Consider the following 18621-nt stretch of genomic DNA (forward strand, 5'->3'; position numbering starts at 1 on the left):
ATTGGTATTAAGCAATCCTCATCAAATTAATAACTGCTTTAAGAATAGGAAGTAGTTAAGCTGAACAATAATTTATGAAGCATAAATCATTTAATTCACTCTATTATTTCCTTAGGTTATTATCGAAAATTAGGATCATAATCAATAAAACCTAACTACTACTCATGTCCAATCTTACACAACAATTACGGATTATGAAGATGAACTAGCAATTGATCACATCAAACAATTAACTAATAGGTCTTTTCAGCAAATCACTCAATAGATCAAAGACAATGAAATCAGAAAACAATAGATATTTCAAAAAGACAAAAATTAAATTAAGAATCTGATCTCACAAATCAAGCAAAAGAACTTGAATCCCTTGAACTGAATTAAAAACTTAGCCACTCATATTAATGGCTTATAAAAAAATAAAGAAAAATAAAGAAGAAATCTAAAAAGAGAATGGAGAACGAATGTCTTCTATGGAGAATGAAGGTCTGAATGGGATGTGTTTTAGCTGCTGCCTAAAGACATATTTATAATAAAAAACCTAATCCTAAAGACAGAACCAAACTAGGAAAAGTTTTGAAATTCAAAAGACAGATTTTCAGCCTGCATTCATGTCTCTGAAATAAAGGTCGATTTTCAGTGACTTCCTTTCCGAATCTGTATCTGCCCTCTTCAGGAAAGTTATAGCCATATTTCTTAGCTTTCCAACGGGTACTCATTTTCCTAAATCCGAGGTCTACAGCCCAAGTTATGGCCCAAAAATTGAAACTGGTTCAGACAGACGATCCAGCCCATAGTGACGACTTTATTGCTATTTTTGACAATTAAAATGACCTTATCTTGCTTCCAACCCTTCATAGAAGTTGTAGAGGTGGCTCTTAAGGTTCAGTTGGGCTTGGGCTAGCTTCATTTGGACCTTTGGAACTTCAGATACAAAATAAATACTGAAACTAGTGATGACAATCAAGTGTGAGCTTTTGCAATAGATCCATAGCTCATTTTGTTAACCTTGGAGACTGATTTGGGCTTTGGTCCCTCTTTATTATTTGAAGTGCTCTATCTTAGCTTTTCAATGGATTAAACAACAATCAATTTGGAGACCCACAACTTTAGAAACACCTGAAAAATACAGCAAAGGTCAAATGTTGAAAATTTCTCCATTTAACACAATTATTCCACAACTATCTAAAAATATGCCTAAATGATAAATATTTTTTAGTCAATTGAATTATGCATAAAAACACACTAGAAACACTAAATGTGATGGGAGTAAATTAATAAATTATGCACTTATTTGAGCTCAAGAGGAACAAGATGCCCCAGACTTCATCAGGGGTACATTTTCCCTCTACAATATCTCTGTACATGCATTGGTGGATCCAGGATCTACCCACTCATATATCTACATCAATCTACCCGTAGAAAGGGGGATACTAGTAGGGGAGAGTGACTAAGACATCCTGGTCACTAATCCATTGGGCCACAGTGTGGTGGTGAATAAGGTATATAAAGGTTGCTCGTTAAGGATTTAGGGGTATGAATTCTCGACAGACTTGATTGAATTACCTTTCCATGAATTTGACGTGATTTTGGAAATGGGCTGATTGTCACGTCATCAGGTAATAGTTGACTGTAAACTGAAGAGGATTTCCTTAAAAACTCCTGAGGGTAATGAGATCACAATTGTAGGGGAAAGGACAGACTTCTTGTCCAATGTCATCTCAGCCACAGTTACAAGAAAACTAATGAGAAAAGGCTGTGAAGCCTACCTAGCACACGTGGTTGATACTAGGCAGGCTAAGCCAGACCTGTGCGATATACTTATAGTAAGAGATTTCCTAGATGTGTTCCCTAAAGAATTGCCTAGTTTACCACCATAAAGGGAAGTCGAATTTGCTATTGAGGTAATACTGGGTACATCATCAATTTCTATTGCTCCTTATAGGATGGCACCCACTGAATTGAAAGAGCTGAAAATCCAGTTGTAGGAGTTACTAGATAAGGGGTTCATATGCCCTAGTGTGTCACCATGGGGAGCTCCGGTGCTCTTTGTGAAGAAGAATGATGGGACCTTAAGATTGTGCATTGATTACCGGTAGTTGAACAAAGTAACTGCGAAGAATAAATATCCATTGCCCAAAATTGACGATTTGTTTGATCAGTTGAAGGGAGCCGGTGTATTTTCCAAAATTGATCTCAGATCAGGGTATCATCATCAGTTGAGGGTAAAGGATGCAGATGTGCCAAAGACTGCATTCAGGACCCGGTAGGGGCATTATGAGTTCCTGGTGATGCCGTTTGGGTTAACAAATGCACCAGCAACATTCATGGACCTTATGAACTGCATCTTTCATCCATGCCTAGATCGGTTCATAGTGGTCTTTATTAATGATATTTTGGTGTATTCCAAGACTAGGGAAGAACATGATGAACATTTGAGGATTGTTTTGCAAACCCTAAGAGAAAAGAAGCTGTATGCTAAGTTGTCCAAGTGTGACTTCTGGTTGAGTGAAATTACTTTCCTTGGACATCTAGCATCAGCTGATGGGATTAGAGTGAATCCCTAAAAGATAGAAGCAATGATGGAATGGAAGCCTCCTAGAAATACAACTGAAGTCAGAAGCTTTTTGGGGCTAACTGGGTATTACAGAAGATTTGTAAAGGGATTCTCCCTTATAGTTGCTCCAATGACCAAGTTATTACACAAGAATGTTAGATTTGACTGGAATGATAAGTGTTAGGCCGATTTTGAGAAATTGACGGCTATGTTGATAGAGGCACCAGTGTTAACACAGCCAATATCGGGAAAAGACTTTGTAGTCTACAGTGATGCCTTACATAATGGGTTAGGGTGTGTATTAATGCAAAAGGAGAAGGTGGTCGCCTATGCATCCAGGCAGCTAAGGCCACATAAGCAGAACTACCTACTCATGATCTTGAGTTAGCAACAATTATCTTCGCACTGAAGATAAAGAGGCACTACTTGTATGGTGAAAAGTGCTACATCTACATAAACCATAAAAGTTTAAAATACTTGCTAACCCAGAAGGAGCTTAACCTTAGACAGAGGTGATGGATTGAGTTCCTAAAAGACTATGATTGTATGATTGATTACCATAATGGGAAGGCAAATGTAGTTGCTGATGCCTTGAGTAGAAAGTCCATCACAGCTTTAAAATCACTAAATGCCCGTCTATCCTTGGCTCGAGATGGAGCTATTTTGGATAAGTTGCAAGTGAAGCCAAACTTGTTACAGCAAATACAAGGTGGACAGAAGGCAGATCAGAAGCTAATGGCTATTGTGGGCAAAATTTTAGAGGGAAAAGAAACCGACTATAAGGTGAAGACTGATGGATGTTTGTACTATAAAGGAAGAGTGTGTGTATTAGATGATGGGGAATTGAAGACTAGTTTTCTGAAAGAAGCATATGCCAATGTTTATGCTATGCACCCGGGAAGCACAAAAATGTATAATAATCTGAAACCTCATTATTGGTGGCTTGTTATGAAGAAGGACGTAGCTAACTATGTAAGTAGATGCTTTACATGTCACCAAGTCAAGGAATAACATCAAGTTCCATCAGGATTGCTACAGTCTATAAGCATACCTGAATGGAAATGGGACCTGATCATTATGGATTTGGTCAGTGGTTTACCTCTCATCCAGAAGAAGCATGATGCGGCATGGGTGATAGTAGATAGGTTAACTAAATCAGCACATTTTCTGCTGGTTAGGACTGACTACTTACTGGAGAAGCTAGCAGAGTTGTATATCAGTGAGATAGTTAGACTGTATGGAATTCCAGTTTCCATCATATCTGATCGAGACCCAAGGTTTACATTGAGACTTTGGAAAAAGTTACAAGAATCCTTGGGCACACAACTCCACTTTAGCACGGCTCTTCATCCTCAGATGGATGGACAATCAGAAAGAGTAATCTAGGTAAACATTAAAACCTATTGAATTATTACAAATAATGAACTGAAATGATAATAATAAAATGTGATAAATGTTAGGTCCTTGAGGATATGCTAAGGAGTTGTGTCATTGAGTTTGAGGGAAGTTGGGATAGATACCTCCCACTGTCAGAATTCGCATACAGCAATAGCTATCAAGTTAGCATCCAAATGGCTTCATATGAAGCACTGTATGGGAGGAAGTGTAGAACCCCAGTGTGTTGGACTGAATTGGGTGAAGATAAGCTGGTAGGACCAGACCTGGTGAAACAGACTGAGGAGAAAGTAAAATTGATAAAAGCCAATTTGAAGGTTGCCTCAGATAGATAAAAATCTTATGCTAACTTGAAGAGAAAAGAGATAGAATATGCAGTTGGTGACAAAGTGTTCCTTAAAGTGTCACTGTAGAAGAAGGTACTGAGGTTTGGAAGAAAGGGTAAGTTAAGCCCTAGGTTCATTGGCCCATATGAAGTTATTGAGCGTGTGGGTCCAGTGGCCTACAGGCTAGCATTACCACCAAAGCTAGATAAGATCCACAATTTGTTTCACGTATCTATGCTAAGAAAGTACAGATCAAATCCTTCACATGTCATCTCCATGGAAGAGATTGAAATTCAACCGAACTTAACATATGAAAAAGAACCCATACGGATCCTGGCTCGGGAAGTGAAAGAACTGAGGAACAAGCAGATTCCACTGGTGAAAGTGCTTTAGAGGCACCACAACATTGAGGAGGCAACTTGGGAAAGTGAAGAGACAATGAGGCAATAGTTCCCTCAACTGTTTGCATCAGGTAAATTTCGAGGACGAAATTTAAATTAAAAGGAAAGAGTTGTAATATCCTCATTTTAGCCTTACTGTATGTTCTACTATTTCGGTGACCGATGTTTGTCTGGATAGCTTGAACGTCTGGAACAATATTTAGACTAGAGTGAGGAGTCATAAATAACTCAAATAATGGTAAGAAAATTCAAGGAAAAATTTTTTATATAAAATATAACCAAGTTAAATGAGTCGATGCCCTAGCAATGGGCGACCTAACGGGAAATTACTATCTTCACAGCTAGTAGCCCTAAACCCTGGGGAAAAATCCATGAAATAATTTTTAGGACTCTAAAGAAGAGTCATTGAGGTTTCAATGGCATTAGAATGCCAAGGAAATGCTTAGAAAAGTTTTTAGATCTGTATAGACAATTTTAATCTGTTAAGCAAAACGAAGGGCATTTTGATCATTTTGTCTTCAGAGATAATTTTTTGCCAACTTGTCCAGTTAAATAAATAATTTATATGACATAAAATATGAATAAATATTGCTAAAAATTTAATTGAAAATGAGTAGAAAATAAAAGGAAAGAAAAATGTGTTAAATGGGACTTATGACATCATTATGAGGTCATTAAAATGCCTGCACCCAATCACATTGTGACACATATTTATAAACCCAATTAAAAGAGTTAAATGGGCAGAAAATTGAAAAGAAAAACTGCACTCTTCTTCCTCCCATAACCCAGCTGATTCTCTCTCACTCCCTTCCACCATTAGAGCTTCACCTAAGCTTCATTTCCCATTTCATTTCACCATAAAACCCCCTCCTCTCTTCATTAAACTTGGCCCTTGTACCTTAAGTAACTTGAGGCAACAAAAAGGAAGAAGAAATTAAGAAGTATTGGCAAGCTTGGGTGTCACATAAGTGAGGTTAGTGTCAATTAATTCTTTAAACTTTGTGTATGCATCATTGGGAGTATGAATTGAGTGTGAATTTGAGAGACATTAAACAAATTTTGCATGATTGATTTCCTTCAATTTTTGGCATCCTTAGGGTACAATAGGGTTTCAATGATTCAATTGAATTATAATTATAGATTAATGCAAATGAACATGAATTTGATGAATTGATCCATTGATTGTATGTTGTTTGAAGAATTGGAATTTTTAGAGTTAGGGTTTGGGACAAAATTTTGGGTTTTGCTCATGTGTTGGTGAATGGAAGTTCTAATGGTCAATTAGTGACCATTTGGCTATGTTTGATTAGGAATTGAAGTGATTTATGCCATTGGAATTGAAGTTAGGTACGCTGCCTAGTGTGACTTGCAGGACTGGGTGTGAGTCCAGCCTTGAGTTGAGTAGGTTCAATTGGTACAAGGCCCATTGGACATAAACCTAGACACATAATGCCACAACTTTGATGAAGAAATCTTGCCCAGAAAACCACAATAGAATGACCTAAAAATTTACCTAATTCAGATAACACACATTCTGCCCTGGGTAAAATGACTAAATGAACAGTGTTTATTCATTTGGTCTTAACTCAGTGTAGAAAAGTCCAATTGACCTGAAATTTATATCAATGGAAAGCTTAGACAATTTAGGACAACTTTCATGAAGAATATAACTCCAAATTCTGAACAGAACATAATGAAATTGCCCACCAAAGTCAGGATACCAAAGCTGCCAGAATGGGATTCTGCCTAGAAATTTTGGATAGATACCAATCTGGCCAACCTTGCTAAAACTAGTATATCTTGAGCTAGAAAACTCCAAATGGAGTGATTCAAAAAGAGAATTAAAGAAGACACATAAAGGAACAACTTTGATTAAGAACATTTGGCAACATTCTCATTGTAGAATTGCCTAATGGAACAGTGAACTCTAGTACCTAAAACTAAAATTTTTTATTTATTTCCTATTGGTTTTAAGTATTGATTGGCAATCAATGCCAACACTTTTGTAAACCAAAATATGGTAATTTCACGTGATTAGAACTTATATAACTATTATATATGAGAAAGTCAATATTTTGACTCGAATAGTAAAATGAATAGTAACCTTACATGTTAAACACAAATATTCAATTAAGATCTTTGTAATATGCCCTAGTAGACCTAGTAAGATTGGTTTGCATAGGTTAGCATGCTAATAAGGTTCTGATAGCAGTACTGCATATGGCATCATGCAGTCATGCCATTCTGTGATTTATGGCTTGAGTGGCCATTCTGTGATTTTATGGCTTTTAGCCATTCTGGTACTATTATGATACTTGGCCTTGTGCCTAATATTTATTATAGCTTATTAGCTGTTCTGTTGCACACCATGCACACCAAGAGACACATTGTGACTGATGGTGTGACAGCCCGAGATACTTGGTACCCAGTGCTAGTTTACCCGTTTATCCAGTACAGTTATCTAGTGTGGGTTACTTGGGTAACTAAAATAAATATTGATAAATTTTAATCAAATAATTGATATAAAAAGTATCAAATTAATAATACTACAAATAATTACTAGAAACTTGTTCGTATGAAAAATCAGTATGCACTCTATATGTTTAATTTATTTTAGCTCTTTTTATTTTATTGTTGGCACCACTAAGCAGTATTGCTTAGCGCGTTGCTTTTGCCACGCCTAGGTACTAGAGATACGGAGCACGATCCTAATAGACCCCAGTTAGGGTGAGAGTCAATATGCTAGTGTCCTGTGTCACCTTTCAGCTACAGTGCATTGGTAGGATGCTAGGCTACATTTTGAATTTTGTGTTTGTATTTTTGTAAATTTTTTAATTAAACTTTTATTTTATCATGTATATTTGAAACTTATGTGATTATATATTAATGAAATTATCTGTAAATTGTGTTCATAAATAAAAGTTGAGTATTTATTTATGATTTGAGTATAAATATGTTGTGAATTGAATGATTGAAAAGTTTGAGAAATTGATGAGAATTTGTTGAGAATTGATGACATATTCGGAGTTGTGGATTTAAACAATTATTGGAAGTGTTTTCTACAGGTTCCAAAGAACTGTTTTCTCCATTTTTAGCTGGTACTCTACCGGATTTTTAATAAAATTTTTGGAACCTTAAATTAATTCAAAATTTCAATAAATAAATTAAATGACATAAATTTCACTTTGTGATAAATAAATAAATTAAGAAAAGAGTAAATTGTAAGAAAATAAGATTTGTTGCTCTAGCACACTCTGTGGCATATCTTACTTGGCTACACTGTTGACGGGTAAGGGGTGTCATACTACGCGTGGCAAAAGCAACGCACTAAGTAATACTACTTAGTGGTGCCAATATAAAATAAAATAATTAAAGCAAAATAAATATGCAGAATGTATGCTGATATTTTATACAGACTAAGTTTCTGATAATTAATTTTAGTATTATTAATTTGGTACTTATTATGTTAATTATTTGTTTAAAATTTATTACGATTTGCTTTGGTTGCCCAAGTAACGTATGCTAGTTGACTGGATTGTATAAACGGGTAAATTGGCACTTGGTATCAAGTATGTAACACCCCTATATGCATAGCTTGGTATATTGCACTGTTTCGGTGATCAGTGTCGGTCCGGACAATTAAGAGGATTAGAACCATGTTTAAGATACCTAGAAAAAACCTGAATGAAAATTAATAGAGATTACCAGATAGTTAAATATAAATAAGAAAAGCAAAGCATAAAAAGTTAAATGAGCCGATGGTCACAGCGATGGGTGATCTTCCTGGGAAGTGATTGCGAGGTTAGTCCTAGCCCTAATTTTGAATGGGAAATTGTGACGCCGCTGTCCTAAGGATTGTTGTGAACCTAGTGGAAAAGAGAAAATCCCAGAAAAGAGCTGATAAGTAGGTCAAATAATTAGGTCAAGGCTCCGGAAGAAATATCAAATTATTTGAAAACCGAATCAATTCAGCGAAGGGCAAATTGGTCAATTCACCTCTAGAGGTGATTCCTGACCTAACTGTCCAATAAAATCGAAGGAATGAAAATTTCAGAATAAAGAATTAAATTAAAAAAGAATAGAAAAATTAAAGGAAAAAGAAAAAAAAAAGAAAATGAATTATTACCTCACCATAATGACATCATGCATGACATCAAAATCAATTTTAATTTAATATTATTTTTGACTAAGTAAAAAATTGAATAAATAACCATAAAAATAACTAAATAAAGGAAATTAAAAATTGGGTCTTCTTCTCTAAATTGGCCGCCACTTCCTCTCTCTCTTCTCCCTTAATTTTTTTTTCTTTTCCTCCATTAAAGCTCAATTTTGAGCTTTAGAAACCCTAATTCCCACCATGAATTCCCTAAATTTCCTAATCCAAACTTGATTTTAAGCCTTGGAAAGAAGATTGAAGAAGAAAGAAAGAGGAAAAAGTTGAAGAAATTGAAGATTGAAAAGCTATACAAAGGTTAGCAATTAAACACTTAATTTCTCTTTAGAATTTTATTTATATGCATGAATTAGTCTAGAAATTGTGGAAAAATTAAACAAAACCAACTTGTGGGACTAATTGTGAAATTCGGCCAGCCTTTGGGGGAGTTGAAATTGGTTGAGTTTGATGAAATTAAAGGGGTCTAGAAGTGTAACTAAGTGTATAGATGTAGATTATGCACTTTAATCTCATTAGTTGCATGAATTACATAATTAGGGTTCTTGGCACTTAGGGTTTGGAGAAAAATTTAGAGAAAATTTGTAATTGATGTAAGGGAAACTAATTGAGGTTTGAAATGGTCATTTGGAGTTATTTGTGATGTGTTTGAATTGGTAGAAACTCAATACAATTCGGATTGGTTAGGGGTTCCAATCTGGCAGTTTGACCTAGGTCCCTTTTAGGAACCAAAACTGAAAATTTACCCATCCAATTGGTGTAAGGCCAATTGGGAATGAAAATAAACACATAAGGACACATTTTTCATTTAGAAACTATGCCCAGAAAATGACATTTACATAATGAACAATTAGGTTAAATCCAGATATTGTGCACTGCCACTGTATCAAAATGACTGAATGAACAGTGTTTGTTCATTTGGCCATAACTTGGGCTAGACAGGTCCAAATGACCTGATTTTTATGGCTGGAAAGCTATGACATAGAACTACAACTTTCATGAAGAACACCAACCCAAATTCTGCCCATAACCAAGTCATTTTACCACCCAAAGTTAGTTGTTCAAAACTGCCATAATTAATAATGTGCCCAGAATGTCTGGGTTGAACCTATAAGGCCAGCCTAAGTAAAATGCCCAAATCTTGGGCTAAAAAACTCCAAATGGAGTGATTCAAAAAGGGAATTAAAGATAAGTCAATAAGGAACAACTTTGATGGACACTTAGCCAAATTCCTACAGTAACTAGACCAATAGAATAGTGCAATACAGGGCACCAAAACTAAAATTTTAAAATGTCACTTAGGGAGTTTGAAATTTTAATTGGTAATTAATGCCAGCAAAATTAAGACTCAAAATGTGATATATGGGTATAATTAGAATTCACATACCTATTAAGTATAAGAAAGTCAACATTTTGACCCAATGGTCAAATGAATAGTAACCACCATAATCAAGAATACAAAGAACTCAATTTATGGGATTATATAAGTAAAGTTTAAATGCAAATTTTAATTGTTAAAATTATGGTTAAAAATAATTTGAATAAATATTTAAACATCTTAATTGTGTGTTTCTGAGGAAAAAGGGCCTTCCGAGGAAAGGAATTGATAGGAGTGAAATAAGGAAAGACTAATTACGAGGTTTGTGCACAATAAAAGTATTTCTTATTGAAATTTGATTTAGCATGAAATATGAATAGTTTTTAATTGTTTTGGCTTTGGGAATTTTATTTGGAAATTATTGTGTTGTTTACTTTGTAAATGGAAATTTTGAGATAAAATGTGATTTGTGGTTTGTATGAAATATTTAAATATTGTGATTTGAAATTATTTTTTATTCACACTTGGCATGACAGTCCCTTACTATGTTCCTCCTCCACTTGTGGGGTTGAGTTTGATATTTGATCACTTTCCTCCCTCTCTAGTTTGCCAGTCTAAGGTAAGTTTGGATGAGTACTCATTAGCTAGTTAGCCACCTCCCTCATTGATTTCGATTAGTAGGGTGAGTTCGTCTTGTCGTGGTGTACAACACGGCATGTTCAAAAATTTTGTGTCATGGCCTAAGTTGTGTTATTGATTGACAACACTGTGTTTATTGAATTGTTTGATCAAATTTGTGTTATATTAAGCTTTGAAAATTGTGATTTATTATAAATGTGATTTGAAAATTGTGAAATGTGATTGTGTAATGTTTAAATTATGATTTGGCAATGAATGGTTTATGTTCAGCTTTTTAAATTTTATTGTGCACCACTGAGTAAAATATACTCAGTGATAGCTTCTTTTGTTGTCACATATAGGGAAAAGGACATAGCAGTAGAGTGAGCTGCTACAATAATAGGGGAGCACAACTTGAAGATTTTTGTACGGGTATATTATTTATACCCATTGTGATTTGGTTGATGTAAATATGGTATTGTCATATGTATGTATGTAAAATTGAGTAGTTGTACAGTAAATTGTAATAATATTACCTTTTAGATTTTTATGCCTGTAAATTAAATTGTGATTATAAATTATTTATTTTGAATGCAATGTATATAAATTAATTTGAAATATTTGAGATGACAATTTTGTTTTGAATTGTGGAGATTGGGTTTATTTGCGTTGAATTGAGTTATTGGTGGTTGAAATTTGATGAAGTGCACTGTTTGGTAGTGTTTTCAAATGTTTTGAAGAACTAGTTTTTTCCAATTATAGACGGCACTCTACCAAAATTTGCTAAAATTTGCGAAAAAATAAAAATGGACAAAAATTTTATCAAATCTTTTAACTTCAAGTAAATGTTTCTAATACCTGTTAGAAAAGATCACCACTTTCAAAAAGTACGAAAATTGTTTTAAAATCCCTTGTATCATATTTAATGGGTTATCGGCAGGTGTAGTGTGGTAATTCATTAAGTACACTACGGGATCATGTTATACCTTATAGAGGGGTAAGGTGTGACATGTACAATTGGTATCAGAGTCGCTCGTGTGTCCTCTTGGATGATGGTGGGGCAAACCTTAGTAAGGATGCTGAGTCCCGAAAGGGGGGGAGAAAGGTCCCTTAGGCAAATCCCACATCGGCAAAACACGGAGATGGTCTTGGGTTCAAAAAGTAATGATATATAAAATGAGGGAACTAATCACTAGAGGTGCCTTTTGGTGGAATGGCTTGGAGAGTTGGAAGAACTCCAGGGTTAAGCGTGCTCACTTGAGAGAAATCCTGGGATGGGTGACCTCCTTATGGCCAAAGCGAACAATTCCTCTAGTGGTTAGAGCCCAACTGTTACAAAGTACCTCGGGCCGTCACACCATCGGTTACATAGTGTGTACCAAGTGTGCAACAGAATGGCTCTTAAGCCATATTAGTCATTAGGCACAGAGCCAAACATAATCGACATAATCAAAATAGCCACAGGCTATTATATCACAGAATGACACGAAAAGCCATAAAACATAGAATAACGTGAAGCCATATGCAGTATTGTTAACAGAACCTTATTAGTATGTCAACCTATCCAAACCAATCTTTCTAGGCATACTAGGGCATTTTATACAGTTAATTATTTAATTACTTAGATTTGTAGTTTAGATGTTACTATTCACTTGACTATTCCACACAAATGTTGACTTTTTAATAACTAATAGATTTTTTAAGTCTAAGTCCATCAAAATACCACATTTTGAATTTTATTTTTTTGTTGGCATTAGTTGCCAATCTCAATTCCTAGTCTTCTAAGTTTTATTTCAAATTTTCAGAATTTAAGGTCCATGTTCACTGTTCCATTGGACCTTACTACAGTGAAAATTTTACAAACCTTTCTTCACAAAAGTTGTTTCTTTATGTGTCTAGTTTAATTCCATTTTCAAATCACTCCATATGGAGTTTTTTTGGCTCCAGTTATGGCCTAAATACCACCACTGGTCGGATTATAAATTTCTAGAATTTCTGGGTAGAAACCAATTCTGGCAATTTTGGTGTCCTAATTTTGGTGGACAATTTCATTAAGTTCTAGTTAGAATTTGGGTTTATGTTCTTCATGAAAGTTATTCTAAATTGTCTAAGATTTTCATTGATATAAAATTCAGATCGATTGGATATTTCTACACTGAGTTATGACCAAATAAACAAACACTGTTCATTTGGTCATTTTCCAGGGACAACATGTTGGTCACCCGGATTGGGGCAATTTTTTGGTCAATTTAGGTTGGTTTTCTGGGAAGGGTTTCTTTACCAAAAATGTCACATTATGTGTCTACTTTAACCTCCAATTGGCCTTGCACCAATTGAAGTCATCCAATTCCAATTAGGGTTGCCAAAACACACTAGACTCCAAATCTAGGAATTCCAGCATGAGGGCAGCATGTTCAACTCACAATTCCATGCCACAATTAATTCCATTTTTAGGTCAAATAATATCAAAAGGTCACTAATTGAACTTAAGAACACCAATTTAATCACAATTTGGCAAAACCCCCAAATTCTAATTCAAAACCCTAGCTCCAATTCAAATTTCATGCAACCCCAATTAATTAGGCATTCTAATTACTATCAATTGGTATCTACACATCTAACATCCTTTCTAAACCTTTTAAATTCATCAAACCCCTCAAACTCTCACTCCCATAAGGCTGGCTGAAATTGGGGGCATGCATAAAAGGGGTTTTCATTTTAATTTCTCATAATTTTCAACTCCAATCAAGTCCACAAACATGAGTGAAGAGAAAGAGAGAGAAATTTGGACACTAACCTCTTTGGAAGCCAACTTGAGCTTGTAAATATCCTTAATTTCTTCTTCTAATTGCTGCCTAGAGATGTTTTAAGGTGTGAGGAGAAGTTTTAGTGTAGCAAGCTTAGGATTTTATGGTGATTTTTCTTGAGATTTTCTAGTGAGAAGATTGATAAAAAATGGTGAGAGGAGAGAAAATGGAGTTTGGCTAGTTGGGGAAGACAAAGTGCAGATTTTGTTTTTAATTTTTACCTCATTTTATCTTTTTTATTTGATTTATAATAGCTTGTTGTGTTGGGATTGGTGGAGGGCTTTTTAATGACATCATAATGATGTCATAATTTGAGTTTTATTTCATTTTCTTTTTCTTTTCTTTTCTACTCATTTTTAATTTAACTTTTAGCAATATTTATTCATATTTTGTGTCATATAATTTATTTACTTAATTGGACAAGTTGGTAAAAAATTATCTCTGAAGGCAAAATGACCAAAATGCCCTTCGTTTAACTTATTGAGCTAAAATTGTCTGTACCGATTGATAAAATTCTCTTGAGCATTTTCGTGGCATTCTAATGCCATCTAAAGCTCAATAACTCTTCACTAGAGTCTTAAAAATTAATTCACTGGGTTTCCCCATGGGTATAGGGCCGACAATTATCTTTCCAGTCATTTCCCATTAGGTTACCTATCGCTGAGGCACTGGCTCATTTAACTTTGTTGCATTTTATTTCTAAAACTTTTACTTAATTTTTCTTACCATTATATGAATTATTTATGAATCACTCTGTAACACCCCTATTTGTATAGCCAAGTATATTTCACTGTTCCAGTGACCGGTGTCGGTCCAGATAATTAAGAGGATTAAAACCACATCTAAGGCACCTAGAGAAGCCCTGAACACAAATAATTAGTAATTGTCAATTAGTTAAGTATAAATAAGAAAAACAGAACACAAGAAGTTAAATGAGCCGAGAGTCACAGCGATGGGTGACCTTCTCAGGAAGGACTGCGAAGTTAATTTAAACTCAAATTTCGAACCGTAGAATATGATGTCGCAGTCCTTAGGACTATTGTGAACACAGTGGAAAAGAGAAAATCACAAAAAAGAATTGTTAAGCCAGTCAAATAATTAGGTCAGAGATCCGAAAGAAATATTGAATTATTTACAAACTGGATCGAACCGGCGAGGGGCAATTTGGTCAATTGACCTCTAGAGCTGACTCCTGACCTAACTGTTAAATAAAATCAAAGAAAAGAAAATTTCAGGATCAAGAATTAAATTAAAGAACTAAAGAAAAATAAACGAAAAAAAAAAGAAAAAGGGATGGAAAATTATGATATCATAGGGTGACATAAGCTATGACATCATAACTAAATTTTAATTAATGGACAATTTGACAAAGTCAAAAGCTTTAATGAATATACAAAAATTAAAAGAAAAAAAAATAAAATCATCATCTTCTTCTCCACATTGCCGCCCCAATTCTCTCTCATCTCTTTCTCATTTTCTTCCACCATTTTTAAGGAACAAAAGCTTGGAATTCTTCGGTTCCTTTTCATAAATCCCCTAAATCCCAACATTAAATCTTACCCTTTGACCTAGATAAACACTTTGGGAGCAAGAAGGAAGAGAAAACTTGGATAATTGAAGAACTAGGGAATCTACAAATTGAGGTAAGTGCAACTTCAAGTTTAGATTCTTGTTGAATTCATGAATTTAAGTTTAAATGTGATGAAATTACATTAGAAATAAAGAAAACCATGCTTGAATAAGGGAAAAGAAAATTTGGCAGCTATGGAAACCTAGGGTTTTGATGGTGTTTAGTTAGGTTAAACATGAAATCTTGGTGAATTGATGTTGTATATGTGAATTGTATATTTAGATTGCATGAATTGTGATGATTGGACAAATTAGGGTTTGAACCTAGGGTTTTGGAAGAAAAAAATTGAAGAATTGGTCAAATGATGTGTTTGACCTTGTTTGAGCTGAAAAATGGTCATATGTGACCAATTGTGGTATGTTGGAAGTGTGGGAATCAAGTGGAAATTCGGATTGGTTATGGGCATTCTGCAGGCAGTAGGACCAAGGTCCCTTTCAAGGACCAAAACTGAAAATTTACCAACCCAATTGGTGTGAGGCCAATTGGAAATGAAACTAGACACAAAATGGCACATTTTTCATTTAGGAATCATGCCTAAAAAGTGACCATAGCATAGTGAACAAATTGACCAAATATGGACTTAGGTATTCTGTCCTGTACAAAATGACTAAATAAATAGTGTTTGTTCATTTGGCCATAACTTGGGCTAGGTAGGTCTAAATGATCTAAAATTTTACCAGTAGAAAGCTGAGATATAGGCCTACAACTTTCATGAAGAACACAAACCCAAATTATGCCCTTAACCAAGTCATTTAGCCACCCAAAATTGGTGACCTAAAACTACCAAAACCCAGAAATTTGCTTAGAATTCTGGGTTAGGCCAATCCGGCCAGCCATGTTCAAATGGCTATAACTTGAGCTACAAAACTCCAATTGGAGTGATTCAAAAAGGAAAATAAATCTAAGACAATAAGGAACAATTTCTATGAAGAAAACTTAGCCAAATTCTAACAACAACATAACTAATGGAACAGTGCAAAATAGGTCACCAAAACTGAAAATTTGAAAGTTTGCCTAAAAGACTTAAGTTTTGAGAAAATAACTAAAACCAATAAGTTAGGTAACAAAAATGTGGTATATGGGTATAATTGGATTTCCTATACCTATTAAGCATAAGAAAGTTAATATTTTGACTTGAATAGTGTCGTGAATAGTAACTCCGAAATGAAAATTTCCAAGAACGTTAGTTTAAGCATATTTGGGCTAGAATTAAGTATTTATAAATTAATTATTGGATTTATTGTGAAATAAAATACTGAAACACTATAAATTTCATGTCTCAGCTGAAAAAGACCCGGAAGGTATAAGGGACTGAGTTAAGGCCTAGAAGCGACTCACGTCAGGTTTGTACACAACAAACTTAAAATTCTTTGTTTCTACTTGACAATTCTTGAAATAAATGTTGTGAATAATTTCGATTGTTATGGTGTTGAAAATATTATTTGAAAAATAGTGTGTTGCCTACTTTGTAAATGAAAAGTTTGGAATGAAATATGATTTGTGAATTGTATGAAATATTTGAATAACTTGATTTAAATTGTTTTAATTCACACTTGGCATGGCAATATTAATATGTTCCTCCTCCACTTGTGAGGTGAGTTTGATATTTGATCACTGTCCTCCCTCTCTGGCTTCCTAGTCTGTGGGGTGAGTTTGGATTAGTACTCATTAGCTAGCTAGCCACCTCCCTCATTGATTTCGATCAGTGGGGTGAGTTTGTCTTGTCATGATGTACAACACGGCATGTTTGGAAATTTTGTGTCATGGCCTAAGTTGTGTTATTGATTGGCAACACCATGATTATTAAGTTGTTTGATCAAATCTGTGTTACATTAAGCTTTGAAAATTATGATTTGCTATAACTGTGATTTAAAAAAATTGTGAAATGTGATTGAGAGATTTTTAAATTATGAATTGTTTATAAATGTTTTATATTACGCATTTTGTATTTTATTGTGCACCACTGAGTATTTTTATACTCAGCGATAACTTTCTTTGTTGTCGCAGATAGAGACAAGGAAAAAGCAGTAGAGTGAGCTACTGATTTTTAGGACTACACGGAGGCTTTTGTACGGGTATTTAGTTATACCCTTGTAGTTTATTTTGATGTAAATAGTTTAATGTCATATGTATTAATGAAAAGTTGAGCAGTTGTATAGTAAATTGAAATAATGTTATTTTAGATTTTCTTTTGTAAATTAAGATCTGTATTTGTAAATTAAGTACTATATGCGTGTGAATGAATTTGTAAAGTATTTTGAGATGACAAATTTTTGGTTGAGTTGTGGAATTGAATTAAACTGTGTTGACTTGAGTTGATTTGGGTTGGGAGTTGTGAAATGAAATTGTTTGGAAGTGTTATTTTTTTTCAGGTTTTTTAAGAACTATTTTCTCAAAATACAGATGGCACTCTGCTGAAATTTTTACAAAATTTACGGAAAAATAAAATGGGACAAAAATCTTAACTAATTTTCAAACTTCAATTAAATGTTTTTAATTCCTATCAAAACGCTCACCACTTCCAAAATGTAAGAAATTGGTTTTAAAATCTCTTGTAGTATATTTAATGGGTTACCGATGGGTGAAGTACGGTAATTTATTAGATGTACTACAGGATCATGTTACATCTTACGGAAGGGTAGGGTGTGACATGTTTAGTGGTATCAGAGCAAAGGTTTTAAAATAAATTTTGAACTGTGAATTTGAAATATTTTGTCGGCAAATACAACTGCTCAAATGTTTGATACATATGATATATTTACATCATGAATCTACACTAACGGAGGTCAACCTCCTTGTGTTTGTTATCAGATAGAAGAAAATTTTTGAAAATGGAATGGAAGAGGGAGATCATTTCGTAGAGCATTCTATCGAGGCTGAGGCCCAACGAGAAGCCCTAGCACTCCAGAATGTGAGTGGGTCAGCCACCCCAGCTCCTCCTCAAGCACCGTAGTTTCCTGCTCAGTTTGTACAGCAGATGGTTGCGTTCTTTTAATAAATGACGAGAAATGTGTCACCACAAGCTCAGATGCAAGCACCTACAGCACAATCACAGCCTTTGGCTCGGCAATATGAGAAGTTAATGAAATTTGGGGGCCACCGAGTTTAAGGGCACTGTGGATCCACTGGAGGCAGAACATTGGTTAGAAAGAATGAAATGGGTTTCAGAAAGCTGCAGTGTGTAGAGGAGTTGAAGTTCGAATATTCAGTATCACTTCTGCAAGGGGGTGCATATGAGTGGTGGAAGACCATCCCCCACAGCTTGGTAGAGCCACCAATCCTCACATGGGCAGACTTTTTAAGTGAATTTCGGAAAAAATGGGTTCCCGATGCTTATGTAGATATGAAGTTGCAAGAGTTTTTAAGTCTGAAGTAAGGGGATAGAACTGTAGTAGAGTATGAGC

The sequence above is a fragment of the Hevea brasiliensis genome, chromosome 5, assembly GCF_030052815.1.
Source record: "Hevea brasiliensis isolate MT/VB/25A 57/8 chromosome 5, ASM3005281v1, whole genome shotgun sequence".
Taxonomy (NCBI): Eukaryota; Viridiplantae; Streptophyta; class Magnoliopsida; order Malpighiales; family Euphorbiaceae; genus Hevea; species Hevea brasiliensis.